Below are 22,397 nucleotides of genomic sequence, written 5' to 3' on the forward strand. Positions count from 1 at the left end.
AGAATCCACAGGAGACCAGACAACTTGGGGGTTTCTGGGCCACACACACACAGGGCACTTTCTCCCGCAGGGCTCTGCTGGCTCCAGGGAAGCCATTCGTCCACCCCATGGGATGGGTACTGCCGCTCTCCTACTTTCCGGAGGAGGGAACCAGGCATGCAGAGGGAGCCTCTTGCCCATGGCACACAGGAAAAGCCCCAGCGTCCTGAGCTCAGGGGCCAGCCCTGTCCCACTGACAGGTTTGATTCTATGAAAGGATCATTTTCCCTCCTGCTGTTGGCTTGTGTGATCATTGGTCACTGGTATCTGGGCCATTCCTTGAGCCCTAAATCTGAAGAATGCAAAAGGTTGATGCTCAGGCAGCTTAGGGGTGCCATGAAGACCTTGTTTCCCCTGACAGCCCCCCACCCCAGACCCAGCGCATGGTGAACTGCCCTCTAAGGACCCAGTGCCAGCCAAACCAAAGGCACCGTGGCTGATGGAGGCCACACAAGGGGTCATTGGTCCAGCCTGAGGCAGGTGACAATGTCACATGATGCAAAAATCACGGGATAGTGGAAAAGGGAATAGGAATTTACCACAGGTCATGATGAAACGGGAAAGGTTCCCTTGTCCCCCTCACAGGGCATGCAGTGGAGGACTGCGGCTCGCTTCTTCAGTGCCCTGCTGCTCAAACCTCTCTAAGGGAGCATATAGATGGGCAGGTTGTGGGGCTTGGCTCCGACCCACGGTATGTCTAGAGTTGAATGTTTATAGCTCCTGAAGTGCCAGTGGGCGTGTAGCTAGAGGGCTGTCTTAGTTTGCCGTCTATAGGTGGCTTGAGTTAACCAGTACAATTACCTCTTTTACTTTGTCACAAGGACAGAGGGTTTTCTTGTATCCCGGGTTCTTGCCTTGGTGTACCTGAAGAATCGGATCACACATAGGCTTGGAGAATGAGTATCAAGTTTTATTGAGTGGAAGTTGCTCTCAGCCGATGGGGAGGCCAGAAGGGAGATGATCTTCCCCTGGAGTTGGCCGCTCAGGGGCCCCGGCTCTCCTCTTTCCTCCAACTGCCCAGCCAAACTCTGCCTCACCCCACTGGTCGATGGCTTGCCAGCCTGGGTGCCTGTTGGTGTGTTTTTCTGCTGGTGTGCTCCTCTTGATGCCCTCTCAACGACCAGCCGCTTGTGCTTTCGTCCACTGAAGTACTCCTCAGATGTCTGGCCGCCTGTGTGTCTGCCCACTAGGGTCTTGGGTTTTTAAAGGCCCCGGAAGGGGGTGTGGCAGGCCAGGGTGGTCTTGGGAAATGCAACATTTGGGCAGGAAATGCCTTTCCTCACCTAGGTCCGTGGGGGTGGAGCCCTAGGCAGGGACCATGCCCTCCTCTACCCAGCACTTCCTTCCCCACTTTCATATTATTTAAAGGGACCATGCACTTCCCTTCCCAGCACGCCTGTATCAATGTCAGCTTCCCCTCCTTCCACTTCCCAGAATCCAAATATGTAGGAGAAAGAAGTGGGGCCAGTTTCCAAAGTATTTTATTAAAGGGCCAGTGGAAGAAGTAAGACTACAATTATACAATTATTGTGGTTGTCTCTCTTTAAGTCCCTGAATTTCTACAATGTTTTTCCAGCTAGGCTTAAAGAAAAACTCCTTGGGCTTAATAGAAAGAGTTGCATTCCATCAGCATCTCTAGGTCAGCATGTTTCCTACTCTTCTGAGACTTTGTTAGGATCATTTTCAATCTCTCTGAAATCAAATTAAAACAAGTCAAAACTGTGCCGTGGACTCTGCTCTGAGTACAGTCCTCAGTTACTTGCATTCACTTGTCCAGGAGCACCTACCCTATTGCTTGTGGGCCCCCTTGAGTTTGGAGAGCCAGTTCAGGTACCACCGTTTTAGGAAGCTTTTTCTAATGGAGGTTGCGGGCTCCAATGTCCTTAGCACAGAACAGGTGCCAGACAGGGAGAGGTGGGGGGTAGAAGGGACAGGGGGCTGGGGCTGCACACAAGCCCCCTTTGCAGTGGCAGCTACTCCTCTCCAGTCCTAATGACCATCTCCCAGTCCTGGGCCTGACCCCCTCCCCAAGGGTCACCACTGTGTCGATAACAATATATCAGCTTCTGGATGTCATTCCAAAGTACTACAGTTATGACTTTCCATAGAAACTAGACCATATTGGCTGAGCGCGGTGGCTCATGCCTGTAGTCCCAGCACTTTGGGAGGCCGAGGTGGGTGGATCATGAGGTCAAGAGATCGAGACCATCCTGGCCAACATGGTGAAACCCTGTCTCTACTAAAAACACAAAAATTAGCTGGGTGTGGTGGCACATGCCTGTTGCCCCAGCTACTTGGGAGGCTGAGGCAGGAGAATCACTTGAACCCGGGAGGCAGAGGTTGCAGTGAGCTGAGATCGCGCCACTGTACTCCAGCCTGGCGACGGAGCGAGACTCCGTCTCAAAAAAAACCCCCCAAACAAACAACAAAAAAGAAACAGCAAAAAACAACAACAACAAAAAAGGCCATGTTTTGGTGCATACATGTTTCTATAAACAGCTTCTCACATCACATAGGGTCTAGCATCTTGCTTTTCCCCCCTGAACCATATGCACTAGAGACCTGTCCACCTTGCTGCATACAGATACCTCTTCCCTTATACTGCTGTGTTTGTATGTGTTAATGTCTAGGGGTGAAACTCCCAGTTCATATCCCCTTTCCCCTAAGGATGGACGCTTAGGCTGTAAGTGATCATGAGTATGTTTGTGAACTAGTTCTAGTTCTCTAGAACTAGATGGTGCAACTGTCTTTCTCTGCCCTGCACTGAAGATAGTCATGGTCATGGGACTTACACTGACCAATGGAATGGGAGCACAAGTCCCACGTGTCACTTCTGGGTAGAAGCTTAAGAGACCCTCCCTGATTTGTCAGAGGCCCTCTGTCCTGCCTGGGCTGTCACAGGAGCATGAAGAAGGAGCTGTCCTCCACTAGATCCCTGAGTGGAGATGATGTAGAGCAGAAGCCCAGCCTCCCTGAGACACACAAGCAGCATGAGCAAGAAACAACTTTAGCTGTTCAGGCCCCTGGGATTTCAGTGTTGTTTGTTATCGCAGCAGCATCTCATCTACCCCAGTGGATGCGAATTCTTCCTCTGTTTCTCCAACACAAACAATGCTGCAATGAACAGCCTTCTCAACTTTTCCTTGACCTGTGTGAGCGTTGCTTCAAGTTAGATTTTTAAACAAAAAAGCGTATTGTACAAAACTGTATTTTCTTCTCAAAGAGTAAAAATAAGCTTTCTGCTAAATGAAATTTCATTGGAAACTTTGAAAATGCCTGAACTTAAATATTTAATCCATCACTACCCATTTAATATGAAGCTCCAGGTAATTGGCATCCATTCTCCACATCTGGCTTTTTGTTGAATTAGGCACAGTTGTAATTTGTGGTTAGCCCAGGGATGGTGAAATTTTGAGTCTCTTGGCTGGAAAGGACTCACAAAGAACCTCTTGCTGAGAAGAGACAAATTCAGCATCCTTTCCCCAGCCCCCTCCCCTGTGTTTATTTGTCCTGACCATAAATGTGCACCCTCTGCTGTGTGTAGATCTGCAGCTGCAGGAAATGGCAGACAATCACCTTGCAGGGTGTCCCCTGGTCTCAGAACCCCAATGTCATTTTGCATTTTGCTCCCCTGTATTTAGCCCAGGAAGGGGGTTAGGGAAAGTCACAAACTGCCCATGCAGTGAAGTCTTCAACCTTGCCAACCTTTGCTCAGGCCTGTCTGCACATTCCCTGCATTTATGGTTAAAACCCCTTTCCTTTTCCCCATGATAATTTCTCCCTAGGACCCTAAGATGGAACAGGCCTGCGGACTAGACAGGATTCTTCACAGCTGGTTTGATTGCTCAAGGCTGAGCCGGTCTCTCTGTTTGGCTGCAAAGATTAACTGAGCTCCATCAGCAGATCAATTAATCACTAACAAATTCAGGCTGATGAGTTTTTCATTCCCTTTCAGGCCACAGGACATGTTATAGACAGACTGCCAAGTCATTTTAAACCTGTGAACATTCAAATTGCTTCAGAGCTGAGTCTATTCTAGAACGTAGCAATTTTGAGCCTTTGTGCAGCTCTGATTCTTCATAAGCCGATAATGGGTATGTGGGGAGCATAAAGCGAGATTGGATGGCTTCCATTTAGGATGGCAGAAATGGAAATCTGAACAGAAGTAGAGGAATCATCATTAACCTTCACAATGGCATCCACACCTCTAGAGGTGGGAAGCAAGAACTTTTAAGCAACTGTGCTGTTTACTGGGCACTCAACTTGGCCAGTAAGACACTGGTCAGGCCAGGGATATCTGGGTTCCACTAAAATAAAGATTGTTTCCAAATGGGTGATGACTGGCATGGCTAGGGGGTGGGGAGGCATGGGCAGTCCAGAGAAGAAGGAAAATAGTTCATTTACAAGTCCCTTTTTGGGAGGGATGAGAGAATGATGAAAGCTAAGGTTTGTCTAGCATTGGCCAGAAATTAACTCCCAGAAATTGACATGATCAGCAATAATGATTATTCCATGTTCACATGGCTTCTTTGGTGTAAATTTCCAAATTTGAGTTTCTGGCATCCATTTTCCCATCTTGTGGTAACCAGACCCTAGTAACTAAGCAGTCACTTTCCTATTGCCCATCACTGGGTTCAGGAGGAGCTCCATGTTTGGATCTAAGGGTGGAGCATGTGACCAGGTCTGGCCAATCAGCTGGTAAATCCCCCTGACCAGGAAGTGGTTCAGGATGAGCACGTGACATGAGTTAATCCAAGCAGAATGAGCCTTGGTTCTGGAGCAGGAGTGACCAGGAGAGATGCTCCCTGGGACAGGCGCTGTTAGATGTTCACCCAACAGCTCCCCACCCCTTAGTTCCCCAGTCCACAGGCTGAGAGTGCCCGTTCCTTGCTTTCCCATCCTCCTTTGCAGAGAGGGCAGAGTCACATGACCCAGTCCAGCCAGTGGAATCTGAGAGAGCATCTGGTGGGGTGTGGGGTGGGGAGGTGGAGGGTTCTGGGGGGGATTTGCCCCATCGTAAAAGAGATGTTCTTGACAAGAGGCTTCCCTTTCTACCTGTATTGAATGCTGTTGGGTGAATGCCACAAGCTTAGAGCTAGGGCAGCCATTTTTTCATAAGAAAGAAAAAGTACATATATACTCAGAGTGCTTACATTTGGAGTTACTGAATCACTCTCAGAGCTAACTATACTTTCAGGCTCCTTGTGTAAAAAGAAAAAAGAAACTTCATAAGTAAGCTACTTTTAGACAAGATTCTGTTACGTATATTGATGTGTAAACAGAGCTACTGGGAGCCGTGTTGCTATCCTACTGAGCCCTGGAATGATGCTATCATAAAGAAGAGCAGGACTGAAACTGTCTTGGTGGCTTTCTTTGAGCCCCTAGATCCACCTGTACCTGGAACCTTACCTCTGAGTTGTTCCATTACATGAGCCAATGCATTTTCTTTTTGCTAATTCGATGGTGGGGGGTTATGCACCTTTTTTTTTTTTTTTTAAGACAGAGTCTCACTCTGTCACCCAGGCTAGAGTGCAGTGGCATGATCTTGGCTCACTGCAACCTCTGCCCCCTAGGTTCAAGCGATTCTCCTGTCTCAGCCTCCCGAGTAGCTGGGATTACAGGTGTGCACCACCATGCCCGGCTAATTTTTGTATTTTTAGTAGAGACGGGGTTTCCCCTTGTTGGCCAGGCTGGTCTCGATCTCCTGACCTCAGGTGATTTGCCCACTTTGGCCTCCCAAAGTGTATGTGCTTTTTATAATTAAAAACATCAAAACTTATAACTTCGGCATAACAAACGATGGCATAAACAAAGATAAGGAAGAGCTATCCGGCTCATACATTACAAAGGATTAATTTAATATGCTGTAAAGCAACAAGAAAAATACAGATAATTTGACAGAAAAATGGATAAAGGATATGAATGGATTGTTTACAGAAGTGAAATGCAAATAACCAATAAACACAACAAAGATAAGAATTTGACCTTTAATTAAACAAATGAAAATGACTATTAAATTCACCTATCAGATTGGCAAGACAAACCCTTCAATGCTGTGGGTAAACAGATACTCCTATTGTTCTAACTAAATAGGTATGGGCAGCTTGGCAGGTAACTTGGCAATAGCTATCAAATTAAAATAAGAATGCTCAGACCTTTTGTGTAAATCAGGGTCCATGCAGGAAAATGGAAACCACTCCAATCTGAAAAACAGAGAGCAAGAGTCAGTTCCACAGGTGATGGAAAGGCTAGGGGCCAAATGGCAGAAACTGAGTCAAGACAGAGAAGAAGGAAGCCTCTAGCAGCTCTAGGCATAATGAGAAAATGAAGAAGTGTAATTCCTGGCACCCACATCTGGGGTGACCCAGGAGAAGACAGAAGCACACAGGGGCTCTTCAGAAGCTGAAGCCATGGAGGAAGCATGGTTACTGTTTGAGGCAAAGTAAGAGAAGAGAAAAGAAGTGGTCAGATCTTCACTTCCAGAAAGAGAGTGGATACATTTTTCCTCCTCTTCTTGCTAAGTACAGCTAAAACCCCTGCAAGTATGTATAAAACAAACCTAAGCCTCTGAACAGTGGAGAGAAGAAGGCAGACCAGCAGGGCCCTCGGGATAGGAGAAATGACAGGACAGTGAGTTCCTGGGGTTTTCTTTTGCCTCCTTTATTGTGGACTGGGTGCTGGAGAAGCTGACAACCTGGAAATGCCAACAAGCACAGACAAAAGGGAAATATCAGGAAGAGCCTGTCTTCTCTACCTGAAGGGCAAGAAATAGGGCAGCCTAGCAAGACACAAAACTTTTGGACAACCACCCCATGCCGGACAAACGACATGGAAAAACCTCAGCCCACCCTCATCCATGCCAGTGAAGAGCAAGTAAGGAACCTGAACTTCCACCTCCACCTAGCTGTAGTAAGGCACCCAAACCTCGACTGGGGTGGTGTTGGAGAAGGCTGGGCAGGAGCCTAGACTTCCACTCTCACTTGATGTAAGGAGCCTCCCACCCACATGGTGCCCAGCGGAGGCTGGTGAGGAGCCCTAATGAGATATCATTGCACCTCCAAACCAGGGTGCTCAGAGACTCGGTGGGACACTGAGTCCTCACCCCCACCCAGCAGTAATGCGGTGCACCTCCAACCCCAGGGTATAAGTGGAGGCCAAGTGGGGAACTGGGGCTCCACCCAACCTGGCAATAACGAGGCACTGTTGCTGAACCTCCACCCCCAGTGTGGTATGAAAGGACGTCTGCTAACACCTGGAGATTTGGGTAAGATCTCGAGTCTCCTAGCATGCTGCCCAACATGGCAAGGAGTCCATCAAAAATCACTCCTTCTACCAAGAACCAGGAGCAGCTTAAGTTAATGGGAAAAGACAAGCAACAGATGCCAACATCAAGATAACACAGATGTCGGAATGATTTCATAGTTATTTTAGAATGGCCATTGTAAAAATACTTTCATGTGCTGAAAATGAGTCAAAATATAGAAAGTTTTAGCGAAGAAAAGAAAAGTTTCAGTAAGGAAATAGAAAATATATCAAAGAACCAAGTGGAAATTTTAGAACTGAGAACACACAATAACCATTTTTTTAAAAAAATACTAAATACCTGGGCTCAATAGAAGAATGGAAAAGATGGAGGGAAGCATCTGCGAGCTGGAAAATCGACCAGTAGAAATGAGTTATCCTGAACAACAGAGAGAAAATAGTAAAAGGATTGAACAAACAGCACTCTAAACCTCCGCAGGAAAACTGCAGACCCCGGCCCCCATCATCCCCAGTGATTTCTGCTCTCCAGAAAGCACCACTTTTTATCTCTTCTAGCTATTTATCGTTCTCTCTCTTTCTTTGCTTTCTTCCTTCCTTCCTTCCTTCCTTCCTTCCTTCCTTCCTTCCTTCTTTCTTTCTTTCTTTCTTTCTTTCTTTCTTTCTTTCTTTCTTTCTTTCTTTCTTTCTTTCTTTCTTTCTTTCTCTCTTTCTCTCTTTCTTTCAGATGGAGTCTTGCTCTGTCTCCAGGCTGGAGTACAGTGGCACGATCTCGGCTCATGGCAACCTCTGTCTCCCAGGTTCAAGTGATTCTCCTGCCTCAGCCTCCCAAGTAGCTGGGATTACAGGTGCCTGCCACCACACCCAGCTAATTTTTGTATTTTTAGTAGAGAGGGGGTTTCACCATGTTGGCCAGGATGGTCTCGATCTCCTGACCTCGTGATCTGCCCGCCTCAACCTCCAAAAGTGCTGGGATTACAGGCGTGAGCCACAGAGCCTGGCCCTATGTCTGTATTTCTAAGTAATATGTTTCTGTTGCTACCAGTTTTTTTCTGTAAACATTATCTATCGCCTATCTGCTATGATCAATGAATATTTGCTTCATAGAGGTGCTCCTCTACCCATTCTCCCTGGCCCATCAACTGGCAGAGTTACCGAGACTTCATGCAGTGTCCACACTAATGTAATGGAGTAAAAAGTCTTCATAGTTGACTTGTGTGGTGTAGACTTTAATTGCCTTGTTTCTATAGCATTTTTGTTTTCCCTAGATATAAACGATCTACTTCCACTTCTTTAGTTTTCTCCATAGCTGTCACTAATTCATCCTTAAATTCTTAGCTCTGTCTATAACCCATGTCTCAATGTGATCACACCCTCAGGTTAGGGGGATGGTTTTGTGTTTCTCTGGCAACACTCCTCGGAGTAACGGCTGCTCTTTGGATCTGCTTCAGAACAGTGATCTAGACATTTCCGTGGTGCTTCAGATCCATCCTGGGGACCCTTTCCTACATCCTGTGTCTGGGATCCCACAGCATCTCCATTCTAGATCTGTCTCTCCTTTGGGTGGAACACATCTTCCTCTCACAGCTCTGAGAAAGGGCCCAAGAAGCTGGTTCTCCATGACCCTGCAGGTCTGCAATGTCCTTATTCTGTCCTTGCCCTTGATCTAGTGCTTCCCATTCCACATGGGAAGTAAATTTCCCAAGAAGTTTGTAGGCACTGCTCCATTCTTGCTTCCAGAGTTGCGTTCTCAGTCTTAGTCCTTAATATGAGATCAACTCCATCACTCTGGAGGCTTTGAGGGTTTTCTCTTCTTCTTGGGTTTTTATGAATGCATGATGGTGTTGCCAGTGCTGGGTCTTTTAAAATTAATTATTATGGTACCATGAGGGCCCAGAAAGTACGTCTATCTGTTAATTGTGTCATTATAAATTAATTGTAAGATTCCAAAAATGGCAAAGGGGAAAATCACACATAGCCCACTTTTTTTTGTTTTTTGGCAAAATTAAGCAAAATTAGCATGGCCAGATTCACCTACACCAATGCCATCCTGGACTGGATCTTGGACCTTGGACCACCATGCTGGGTGCTCTCTCAATGCTCCTCCAAACCCATCAGACTCCGGAGTAACTCAGACCCCTGGGCATGTCACCTGGGCAGCCCGAGGCAGAGCACAGCGGCGCTCCCCACCCCTCGTGGTCCTCTGCCTGAGATGGCCCCTATCCGAGCAGATTTGTGGATCTAGAAGTAGAGCCAGCCCTTTCTGGCTGCCACAAAAGGACCTTCCAAGCACCTTCAAGGCTGACATGAGCCCCCTCCCACCTTGGGATGTGATCCCTGTCCTACCTTCCATTGCTGAGGGCAGAGAACCTCTGAGAGACCAGGAGCAGGAGGTCAGCCAGCTGCATTAGCCCCTGAAACCACAGCCCTTCCCTGTATAGCCCTCACCTCCCATGTTCTGTGGCCAGCAGGGTCTTGGCTCGGTGCACTGATGGGCCTCAGGAAGTCAATCCTGGACTAGACCGAGCCTCACAGATCCACAGGCAGTGTCAGGCTTCGTCTCCCAGTCAGGGGCCAGCCCTGTTTTTAACTTTCTTTGCTGGAGCTGCATAAATAAATAAACACACGAGTGTGTGGACGGATCCTGCCCTGCTTTGGATTCCTAACCCCAGTTGGTCTGCTCCCGAGTTGCCAAGATCTGAATAGTTAAGATAAGGGAAATCCTCTGACTCTTCTCATCTGGGCCATTTGCAGGAGGGCAAACGTCCCTCCCTGAAGACAATTATTTCACAATTTCTTGCATTTGTATTGATTTGTGTATTGGTATCAGCCCCTTGCTAAGCTCTAAGCTCCACAACAAGTAAAGCAATATGTTAACAGTTCATCCCTCATCCTGATCCTTCCCATTCCATAGGAGAGGTCATTCTTTCTCCAAGAGTGATCTGGGTTCATTAAAAAATGCAGGTTCCCAAATCCCACCCCTAAATGATAGAAGTTGGGCCAGGGAATCAGATATCTTTGCTGGCTCTTCAGGTGACTTATGTGCATATCTACCTTTGAAACACTTTGAAGTAGATAAGAAACAGATCTATACTTTTCTTTTTTTTTTTTTTTTTTTGTATTTTTAGTAGAGACAGGGTTTCACCATGTTAGCCAGGATGGTCTCGATCTCCTGACCTCGTGATCTGCCTGCCTCGGCCTCCCAAAGTGCTGGGATTACAGGCATGAGCCCCCGCGCCCGGCCAAGAAATAGATCTATGTTTTTCTATAGAAGAAAAAAAAGACTGGCCCTTCTCTTTTGGAATTTAAACTGTTTATATTTAATGTAATTAGTCTTATCATTTCATGATACCTTCTTAGGATTTGTTTTCTATTTGCATCACCTTTTCTCTTCTTTCCTTGTTTATTTTGCATTAATCAGGTATTTTTTTAAAAATATATATATTCCTATTTTGTAATCTTCCGTGAGTTTGTCAGTTTGACTTCTAGTCTTTTTTTTTGGTTTGAGACAGAGTCTTGCTCTGTCACCCAGGCTGGAGTGCAGTGTGATTATCTTAGCTCACTGCAACCTCTGCCTCCTGGGTTCAAGCAATTTTCATGCCACAGCCTTCCAAGTAGCTGGGATTACAGGCATGCACCACGCCTGGCTGATTCTTGTATTTTTAGTAGAAACGGGGTTTTGCCATGTTAGTCAGGCTGGTCTCTAACTCCTAGCCTCAAGTGATCCGCCTGTCTCGGCCTCCCAAAGTACTGGGATTACAGGCATCAGCCACCATGCCCAACCCTATTATTCTTTAGTAAACATCCTACAGATGATAATATATATCTCTGATTTATTGGAGTCTCTGTAAACCACAACATTACTGCTTGGGCAATGGAAGAGCTTCAGAACGCTCTAAAATCATTTAACCTCCTTCTGACTGTTGTATTATTCTTGTCAAATAATTTAATTCTATATATAAATTTCCACAGCTAATAGTTACTGCTGTTTTGTATACTCATGGTTAATTTAAATTTCCCAATATATTTGCCCTTTCTATTGCTCTTCATTTTTATTGCATTTTCCATTTAAAATTATTTTTCCTTCTGACTGAAGAACTGCACTCAGTGTTTATGTGAATGCACATCTGCTGACAATAAATTATCCATTTTTGCTTATATGAAACTATTTATATCACTTTCAAAGGATATTTTTAATAAAATAGAATTTTAGATTGACAGTTGCTTTCTTTCAGCATTTAAATATATCATTCCATCATCTTCTGGTTTAATTGTTCCTGTTGGCGAGTTAGCTGTTTTCTTACTGTTTGTCTTTTAATAGTCATATCTGTAGTTCTCAGCAGTTTTACTATAACGTGGCTAGGTATATATTTCTTTCTCTTTATCTTGCTGGGGTTCTTGATTCTGTGATTCTGTGATTTAATGTTTCATCATCTTTGAAGAATCTTCAGTTGAACATCTTCATATAGCACTTCTTCCTGGCTTTCTCTTTCCATTCTTTTTAGAATCTAAGTTACATATATGTTAGACTTTTTTTTTTTTGAGAAGGAGTCTTGCTCTGTTGCCCAGGCTGGAGTGCAGTGGCGTGATCTCGGCTCACTACAAGCTCCGCCTCCCAGGTTCACGCCATTCTCCTTCCTCAGCCTCCCCAGTAGCTGGGACTACAGGCACCCGCCACCACGCCCGACTAATTTTTTTTTTGTATTTTTTAGTAGAGAAGGGGTTTCACCATGTTAGCCAAGGTGGTCTCGATCTCCTGACCTCGTGATCCGCCCGCCTTGGCCTCCCAAAGTGCTGGGATTACATGCGTGAGCCACCGTGCCCAGCCTAGACCTTTCTAAAATCATGCTCCCTGTGGTCTAATGCTGTTTTGTGCATCTGCAATTCTTTCTGGTCTTCATGTTTTAATATGGTTATTTCCAGCAAACCTGTTTTCTGCTTTGGCTAATCTGCTGTTACACCAACTATATTTTCACTTACAGTTATTCTACATTTCATTTAGCAACTCTTCATGTAATTCATTTTTAGATATTCCATTTCTCTAATAAAATTCTCCATCTTTTCATCTTTTTATTGAACATGTTAATAATAGATTTTTTAAAAATTATCTGTGATAGTCTCATTAGCCAATCATCTGTGAGTTTTCCTTGTCTTTTTTTCTTATGGTTTTGGTTATTTCATCTTATTTCTGATATGCCTCATAATATTTGTATGAATGTGGGGCATTCTTTTTAAATATTGCATCTCTGGATGATGTACCTTTCCCCAGGGAAGATTTAATGTTTTTTTTTTTCCTGACAGCTACTATAGTGAGGCTAGATTACCATAACTGTGATGATTCAAGGCTGATTTTTCATCTTTCTGAGATCTGTTTTATTTGGTTTGTTGTTCCTTCCCTAGATCGAGTACTTTGAGGTACTCAACAGAAACCACTGTTTATTTTCCATGGCTCCAGTTATTTAATGATGAATCCCTGAACTCTAAGTTTTGCTGCTATGGCATCATTATACTGGGGAAAACCTAGCTTTGTTTTTTAGCCTCTCAGCTGCACAGTTTCAGATTGGCTTCAAACCTCTCACTCTGTCTCTGTGCAACTTAGGAATGCATAATTGCTGCAAAAGGAAAGTACTGCAGAAAAGCAGACTCACTGCTAGAAGTTCTATTTTCTTTAAGATCTCGGGGTCTCAGACCCTAGCTTTCTTGGTAGCCCCAAACATCAAGTTTTGTGTCCCCAGAACCATAACTTGCTGAAAAGCTCAGTTCTTGTGACTCGTAGCTCCCCTTATTTACAAACTGGCAAACTCCCAAAAGGGAAAAGAAGCCGAGAATGTCAGGCTTAGATCAATGCATTTCCCTTCTCTCTAAGGCCTTGGTCCTTTAAGTCCTGGCAGCCAAAATTCCTCCCTGATACTTTCAAATAGGTCTTTTCCTCAGTATACTGCTAGTTGTTCTACGGGTCTTTTTGAAAGATGAGATTATCTTTTCAAAACTTGCCATCTCTCAAAACAGATAAGTGCTAAATCACATGAGTTATTAGGGCCTTGTGAAAGTCCAAAATGGAAATATTCCAGAGATGGACAAACACTTATAGAGCACCTATGCAGAGCTCCCATTTTTTCAATTTGTAAGTTCTAAGTTTATAGAAAAATATGAATGTTTTAAATTTGGGTACCTACTTACTCTTGAAACACGGTGCTTGAAAAACATAATCAAAGTTAAGAAATTTGAAGGATTGCAGCATGGATGTTAAAGCATAGATTCTGAGGTCACACTGCTTGGGTCCAAGTCCTGCTTTACTCCTGCCTAGCAGGTGACCTATAGTAAGTTATTTAACCCCTCTTGGTCAGAGTTTCCCCATCTCTAAAATGGAAAAGATAAGTATGCCAATCTCAAGGGATGCTGGGAGAATTAGACAAGTTAACATACATGAAACACATAGAACCCAAAATCATGAGTGCTAGGAAAACATTCACTAAACAAATGAACCAAACAGTTTGCTGGACAGAGGCCCTCTCTAAGCTGATTTCAGCCCACAGCCCACCATATTGAAGCCTCTACCCTGGTCCAGTCCTCCATGCTCTACAGATAGGGACAAGGGGAAGTATAGAAAGAAGGGGCCTGCTCAGGCATTCGCACAGGTGGTTAGATGTAAAACTGGAGGTAGGACTGGAATTTTCTTTTGATGCATTTTATCAATTAAATTGTGTGCTCTGTAAGTCAAGCAGCTAATTTCCCTTGAAGGCAGAGGGGTCAAATCTCCCTCAAACTATAGATAATTCTCTAATTGCCACGTCTGCCCCATATCCATTGTGATCATTAGCAGAGCCCCTTGTGCTCCGGCTGAGAGAGGAGAGGGAGGCTCAGGCTCGTCATTACTCATCTAAATGTTTAATAATGCTCCAATCTGCAGATCACTGGGGCATCAAACCTAAATTAGCCTGATATTCAAAGCCACGAATAATAAGGGGAATGAAAGGGATAAAGTTTCTTTAATGAAAATTTCATCAATGCAGATTTCTTATTGAATATTAAGGTTTTGGCTTGAAGACAGCATCAGAGTGGAGTCTGCTGTGACACTGACCTTTATCCCTCAGAGACACAAGTGCAAAGTCAGGCTGGTTTCACTCTCTGAGTGACAGCATGGTGGATCGTCCTGGCAGTTACAGTGAAGGAAGGCCCTAAGCCTGGGGTGGAGCTGGCTCAGCCCCCTTCTTTTCAGGGGGTTTCTCTGCAGGTCCCGGCATCTCTCCCCACCAAGGCTGCCCTTCCCGGACCTCCCACTCCTCAGTCAGGAGCTCCTCCCTTCTTCCAGCTGCGCATCCCAAATCCTGGGAGTCCTCCCTCATCTGTGCATGCTGTCCTCTTACTACTGCTGTTCAATCCATCCACAAGTGCAGTCAACCTGACCTCTGTGAAGACCTGCTTAGAGGCTCTGGTCATGACAGTGACAGCCAGCGCCCTTTCAGTGGCATGCAAGGTCACGCACAGATCCAGTTGTATCCCCTCTGACCTCAGCCCCCAGTGTCCTCCTTGCACATCTTCCTCTAGACACATTGGCCCCTGCCCGTCAGACACACTGCACACACCTGTCCAGGCCCACACTGGCTGTCCCCTGGACCATCTCCCCTAGAATCCATGAGACCTCCATTCCTTCAGCATCCTTGCCCCATGTCACCTTCTCAAAGGTGCCTCCCTGAGCGCCTGCTTAGACTCCTGCCCATCCCCCTTGGTCCCGTCATCCTCTGCAACTTTCCTCCTGGGGGTCATCAGCGCCTGGCTCCTGACATCGCTATTGTTTGAAGTTCATCAGGTGCTCAGCAGCAAGACTGGAGGAAACAGACATGAATAGCAAGGACCTGCCAATTTCTAACAATAAGTCCACCAAGAGTAGTGTCAGGCCGGGTCTAGGTCCTGGGGGCACACCAGACGGCAAAAGAGCCAGAGTCCGTGCCATCCCGGGCTGCCCCCCTGTGCACCCACGGACCCTGGACCTCCAGCAGGAGGGGGAGGAGCCTCGGCTGCAGGCACAGCTCTCAGGGAAGCCCTTTGGCGGAGGGGCTGTTCGAGTTGAGCTCTAGAGAGCAGAACAATCCACCCAAGTGAAGACTGATGAAGAGTGCAAAGAGTCGGAGATTTCCGGAAACGGGGGAGGGCTTTGCCTCCAGCCAAGGTGACCGAGGAGGACAGTATGAGACGGCAGGGTCGTGTGGCCCGGGAGCCGATGCGCATTGATCCGTGCGCCACTTTACACGTATGTTCTCTTTTAATCTTCACAGCCACCTGCTAATCTGTTATTAGCCCATTGTACAGATGGGGAGACTGAGAGGTCAGTCTGTGCCCAGCATCACATTTCTGTATTACTCAGCTGTTGTCACGGTAATACCCCATCACAAACCATCCCAAACTCAGTGACGCACAACGGCCGCCACGTCTCAGCTCCTGGGGCTGCAGGTCGTCGGGGCTCAGCTGATCTGAGCTGGGGTCCCTTGGGCTTGTTGGGCTCCATCGGGGGACTCTGCTTCCTGCTGAGAGGCACGGGGCTGGGCCCCGGGATCAGGTTCCCGTCCACCCTGCGGAGCTCTCCTCAGCCTCAGGGCGGCGGCTCCTCAGGGTCCTTTTGTGGTGAATGGCAGGAGCCCAGAACCAAACCAGAGCCCCAGGCGCATCCCCAGTCCCCGCCTGCATCAGAACCACAGGGGCTGCATGTCCAGAGCAGGTCACTTTCACTGCACAGGGCAAGGAGGGGGCCCTGGGACAGCACAGGGCAAGAGAAGGGGGTGTGCCAACCTATAGCAGGGAATGGAGAGCTGGGACCCTGACCTGCTGAGCACAGGCAGATGGGGTGGTGACCAGCTGGGCCCTCACCTGGGCATCGGGCTCTGCACCTTCACCCACATCCGCCCTGTAGCCTCAGTCATGGGAGGGGTTTGGATGCTAATCGGGGGGTAAGGGGAAGCTGTCCTGGATTGAAGAGTGTCCCCCGCAAATTCAGGTCCATCCAGAACCTCAGCGTGCGTCTTAGTTGGAAACAGGGCCTTTGCAAATGTACTTAGTTAGGTAAAACTGAAGCCACACTGGATTACAGTGGGTCCTGGGTGCAGTGATTTGTGTCCTTGTAAGCAGGCCGCGTGAGGACACATGGGGAGGACATCATGTGACCACAGAGGCAGAGATCAGAGCCAAGCATCTGCCAGCCAAGGATCCCAAGGTTTGCAGGGACCGGGACCGCGGGAGCTTGGGAGGAGGCGGGGAACAGTTTCTCCCTGGAGCCTCCAGAAGGACTGACCTTGCCAATACCCCGACTCCAGCTTTCTGGCCTCCTGAACTGTAAGGAAAAGTGTTCTGATGGTTTCAGCCACCAGTTTGTGGTTGTTTGTTAGAGCGGACCCGGGAAGCTAATACAGAAGCCGGAGGAAGGGCCTCGGCCGGGAACACACACTCGGACTTGTCTTTGGAAAGACCTCAGGCCCCGAGGGTGGTCTGTGAATGTTTCTGTTGGTAAATTAAATTCTTGAGGGTTTTGCCTTGCCTGAGTCCTTGCCTATGGCCTCCCAAGAGTTGAAGGTCACATTTGGGGCTCACCCAACTTTCAGCCCCTTCTTATCTCCTCATCCTCAGGGCGGCATTTCTGTTCCTCTGTTAATCCAAACAACAGCTCTGTCTCTCATAAATGAGGTTGCCTTCAGTCATTTGCATTTTAACAAATTTGTGCCTTTTGTCCCTATTTTCCTAGGCAATGAGTCAAAGAGCAGAAGAAGCCCCTTCACCCTCCAGCCACACATCACCCTTACACACACAACAGCACAAAGGGGGGCCCTCTCCCATCAGAGCAGGGAGAAGACCCTTGGGCCTTGGGATGTGGAGCAAGTCACTTCTTTCTCCTCCTCAGTTTACCCCTTTGCAAATGAATGGGTTTGCCTAAATGGCTTCCAAGGGCTTCTCCTGAATCCAACATTCTAGGATTCAAATATTTATTGTAGAATTCTCAGTATTCCATTCTCTGAGTCTTTCCCTCATTCAATTCTTCAGCAAATCCTCATGCAGAGCTCACTCTGCCACAGGCCATTTTCTTACTTAGAGCAGGGATCCAGCAGCGAACAGACAGATGAAATTCCACCCTCATGTGGGTGACATTCCTGTGGGTGCAAATGACAATAGCAAAACTGCAAGAGAGGGCATCAATTCCAGATGGTGACAGTTCTGTGCAGGTCACGGGGACATGGCGTCGGAGTGCAGACGGCTTCCTTGGGAAGGTCAGGGGTGTTCTCTGAGTGGGTGACACCTGGGTGAAGAACAAAGGGCAAGAGGGTGCAGGTCACAGGCGGCTGTGGGAAGAGCATTCCAGGACGCAGGAGCAGCAGGTGCACAGGCCCTGGGGCAGGAGGACTGGGGCGTGGGAGGAGGAGCCAGAGGCCAGTGCAGCTGGGATGGGGGAGTGAGGGGAGGTGGTGGGAAGTGATCTGGGGAACCAGCAGGACTGTGCTGGGCCTTGTGGGAGGTGATGAGGAGGTGGAGTCTGCTGTTCCCAGTGCAGTGTGAGCCGCTGAAACATCCGCTCAGGGCCACATGGCCATTTTCAGAAGCTCACTCTGGGTGCGTGCGGAGAGTAGATTTCAGGCGTGGGAAGAGGAGTGGGAGCAGGAGGTCCCATGGGGGCTGTTGCAATGACCCAGGTGAGGACAGAGGTGCAGACTTTGGGACAGCAGCAGGGTGTGGACAGGAGTGGACAGACAGGGGTGCATTTTCAATTCAATAGATTCCATGGCAGCTGGAAGATGAGGGAGGGCCTGAGGATGCTGCCTGCTCACTGGCTTGAGGAACCGGGCATTTGGTGGCGCCACCAACTGAAAGGGGACACTGAGTCTTTGGTGGCTTCATTGAAAACTTGCCAGATCTGAAAGCCTGAGACGCTCCGATGACTGAGCCTCCAGGCTATCCTCCCAAGGGCCTTCTGGATAGGAGGCCATGGGTACAAAGGAATTACAAACAACTGGCATCCTGGTTCCCATGTCCCAGGCCCAACCCAGGGACTGAGCTGGAAGACCACAGAGCAGCACAAAGCCCAGATCTGCTGCTGCCTGGGCAGAGCCGAGCCCAGGATTTATGAAGGAAGCTGGCAGGAGCGGAAAAATTCCTTCGAAGATTGCCTCACTCATCACCATCCTCAGTGGCATCCTCAACCACAGGATGGAGAATCATTAGAAGATGGCAGTCTCATAGGGTCCTTCAAGATTACCACTTGCATTTGAACAAAGCTGTGCTTTCTTAGCCCCAACCCTCCCCATAAGCCTGGGCTATCAACTGGAAATAAATTTAGCTGCAAAAAAATGTCAAGATTCAGATACCCAGCTTAATCAACGACACATTCTTCATTACTCGGACTGTTGTACTTCTCAGGAGACCCCAGGGATTGCATGAGAGACTGAATCATCTTGTAAGTGAAATTAGAAGGAAGGAAGGAGGGAGGGAGGGAGAGAGGGAGGGAGGGAGAGAGAAGGAGGGAAGGAGGGAAGGAAGGAAGGAAAGAAAGAAAGAAGGAGGGAAAAGGCAAGAAAGGAGAAAGAGGACTCTGAACATTCAGATAACAAAAGATTTACAGATCTGTTCTGATGTTCTGTTGACGGGGCACCCCATGTTCAGCCGGTTTTGCCTGTTTAAGTTTTTGTGACGAGCGCTCCTTGATGTTGGATGTTGGGCACGAGAGCACCCTCCTAAGAATCCAGCCTCTGTCTACTTTTTCCCTTTTGTGGGCACTGATAACTTTCTCAGATCAGCACTAGAAACTCCCCTTTGGCTAAAATAATTACCAATGTGAAAATAACTGAGACAGGGTAGCCCTACCACGTGCCAGTTTGCAATGCTCAGCACGCACCAACCAGTTCGTGCTTCCCAGGACCTGTGAAGACAGAGCTGCTTTTAGCCCACTCCCTGCTGGGGAAGCACAGGAGGTGGGGAACTTTCCCAGGTTAGAGGTGGGCCCTCAGGGCAGGTTGTGTCCCCAGGGCCCCCTCCCACAGGCCTTTCTCCAACAAAGCAGCCCCCCCATTTATCCTGGCCAGATAACTGATTCCTTCCTGGTTGGCCTCGGTCTTTGGAGGACTTGCACCGAGTTTGCCAGGAGGGTGGGACTGACTGTCTTTGGTGAATTCATGGGGAGTTCCAGACGGAGCCAGTGCCATGGGAACCTGGCAAAGCAAAGCTTAGGTTTCCTGGTAGGGGAGGCCCAGAGACCATGTGCTCCCCCTGCTGGGGCCTCGTCCACCAGCCCCCAGACAGCCGCCTGCTCTGTAAGACCCAAAGTCAGACAGAGGTGGACAATCAATGCTGCCTCTTAAATGTTGCAGCCACAAGGCAAGAGGTCCTCAAGATGTGTCCCAGCAAAATCTAGAGATGAAAGTCAGCCTGTGTGAAGAGTGTCAGGAACCTACTATGGGGTCATTGTACATTTTCCCTAGCTAAAAAGAATGGAAATCAAAAAAATGAATTATAAATAGACACTGTAGGGCTTCTTTTATTATTACACATATACAATTTCACAAAGCAGTGAGTCACCCTTATTCATGTTAAGCAAAGTTCCAGCTTCCATGAAAAGGTCATTTTTCTATGCTTTTCTAAGATCCTGCCTGAAGGTGCCTGTTTCTCTCATGGGAAGGATGCAATGCTGCCTCTCACCATTGCAGCTCCTGACAGCCTATGAATGCCTGAAGGCCTTTTCCTCCTCTGTGATAGACACATTGTGATATGGATTTTCAAGGTCCATTTTATTCCTTCCAGAAAAAAAAGAGGCTTCAGAAACTCAGAGCAGATTTGTCATATATATATGTGTGTGTGTGTGTGTGTGTATATATATATATATATATATATATATATATATATATATATATACATATTCAGAGGTTATTGGGGAAAGACATAGGAATTGCTTTTTTCTTTTTAAATTGATTTTTGTTTTGTGGCAGCAAACTATGAGATGAACAAGAATGAGCATAAACCTAACTCTAAAACAGAAGGAAAATCACTGATTTTTAAGGAGATGTGCAAATAGTAAGAGAATGCATATCAGCATGCGTTTATGAGTTCTAAATCTTGCCAAAACTAAAATCGTTTTTAAGAAAATTTTTTAAGCATTGTTACAAACATTGAATGCATCATCTTCAAATGTCTTTAGTAGACATGGAGGCATGGGAGAATTAAAGCCAGTCTTTAGGAAGGAATAAAAAGCTACACTAAAGTTAATTATTGATCTCACAATGGATGAGAAGAAAGCACTTGAATTATAAAAAGGAAGCCCAGACAAAATAATATCACTTTGTAATGTCAAAAACTTAAGATTTTAACTTTTATTTTATGTATCTGTTTCTGATGAACATTCATAATTATACATATTGTATTTATTTTCTTTGTCTTATAAGAAAAGATAAAGGATAAAGAGACGAATGTGTTTCAGGTGTGGTTCAGCCTATGAAGTCTCCATATTCATAGGAAGCCACTGGATTTATACAACATCAGGGGATCATAATGAACACCACGGTCTACTTTGAGTCTTGCAAAAGTGAGAACAATGTTAAAATGAAAACCCCAATTAGCCTGAATTAAGAGGCACTATTTTGTTCTGACCAGAGAGGATTTTCTCTGTGTGGTCTTATAGTTGAAGTCTCCTACCAGTAAGTTAGCATGTATTGGAGAATCTAAGATCTTTCCCAAGTTGGTCTGTTTTAGTCAGACTGTCCTAATTCCAACTGATGGCATCTAAATAAAAATTTATCTTATTAAAAAAGGCATAATGAGGAGTAATTGGCTCATGTCATTAAAAAGTCCAAGAGCAATAGCTTCAGGCATGGCTGGATCCAGGTACTCAAATGATGGTATCAGGAAGTGACACCCACCCCCCCACCTCCTAGCTGTGACTTGTTCTCTGTGAATCCCATTCTCAGGCAAGCTCTTCTGTCCTGGCACCTATTCACATCCTCAGGAGCTCTGAGAGAAAAATAAATTTTCTGTCCCACAGTTTCAACAAAAGTCTCAGAATTGAGTCTCACATGTCCACCTATGATCCAATCTCTGTCCAAGGGCATAGAATTTTCTAATGGCTCAAACTCACTGCTGTTACAACAAAAGATAGCAAAAGAACCCAGACTCAAGCTTTTCAAACAATGTTTTGCTGTTTAGAAGAGCCATGCTGCAGGAAGGAAGGAGGAGAGAGAACTCACCAGTTACTAGTGGCTTTTCATGACCTGGCAAAACAAGGAGGTGACATACCAAAACAAGCCCATTCAGATTGAATGACAGGGTACCTAGACCCACCTCTCATGGGAGGAGTGTTTAAAACTATGCAGCATGTTTTTAAAACCACCATAGTTGGTAGTCAGCTCAAAACACATCCTAGATTGGCTTTTCCTCTTCCCGCATTTTATTCTTGCCAGTCCCCCAAATCCAGATCCTGGGATCATTTCTGGGAAATAATCTACCTGCTCTTGTCTCAGGTCCTGCATGTGGAGGATCCCAGGCAAAGACACTGTCCATAGCCCCTTCAGGCTTATCAGATATGGTTTGTTTTAGATGGAAATGAGTTCTATACTGAACCTGCTTCAGGTGGAATTTGTGATTATCCTTGAGAAAAAAGGAAATTCACCCAGGGGTAAATTCCAACATAAACACATATTCTGCTTTCTTTCAAAAGACTACTTTACCTTCTACTTTTCCCATCTCTTCCATTAATGGTTGCCTGCATTCCCTGAACTTTGCATAATTGGAAGAGCTCTTTAATTATCTTTTAATTCTTTCTCAATTTTCAGATGCATCAGCATGTATAAAAGGGAGATGAAACATTGCTCCCCCCTTTTTATTTAACTTTATAATCCTTTTGTTACAACGTGGCAGGGTCTGGTTTGACTCAAATTACACATCTGAGTAGCTCATTAAAAAGAAATCACCTGGGAGTTTGAATTTGCTTTCTCTGCTGAGTCACTTTACCTCTCCATAAACCTCAGACAAATAAAGTTCAGAACTGGAGGTCGCATACAGTGCTGGTTTATGTTAAAGTATTCGCCATTTACCTGGGTCATACTTAAGCCTTGATTTTTTTCCCTTTCCTAAAA

This window comes from Gorilla gorilla, chromosome 21, assembly GCF_029281585.2.
Source record: "Gorilla gorilla gorilla isolate KB3781 chromosome 21, NHGRI_mGorGor1-v2.1_pri, whole genome shotgun sequence".
Taxonomy (NCBI): Eukaryota; Metazoa; Chordata; class Mammalia; order Primates; family Hominidae; genus Gorilla; species Gorilla gorilla.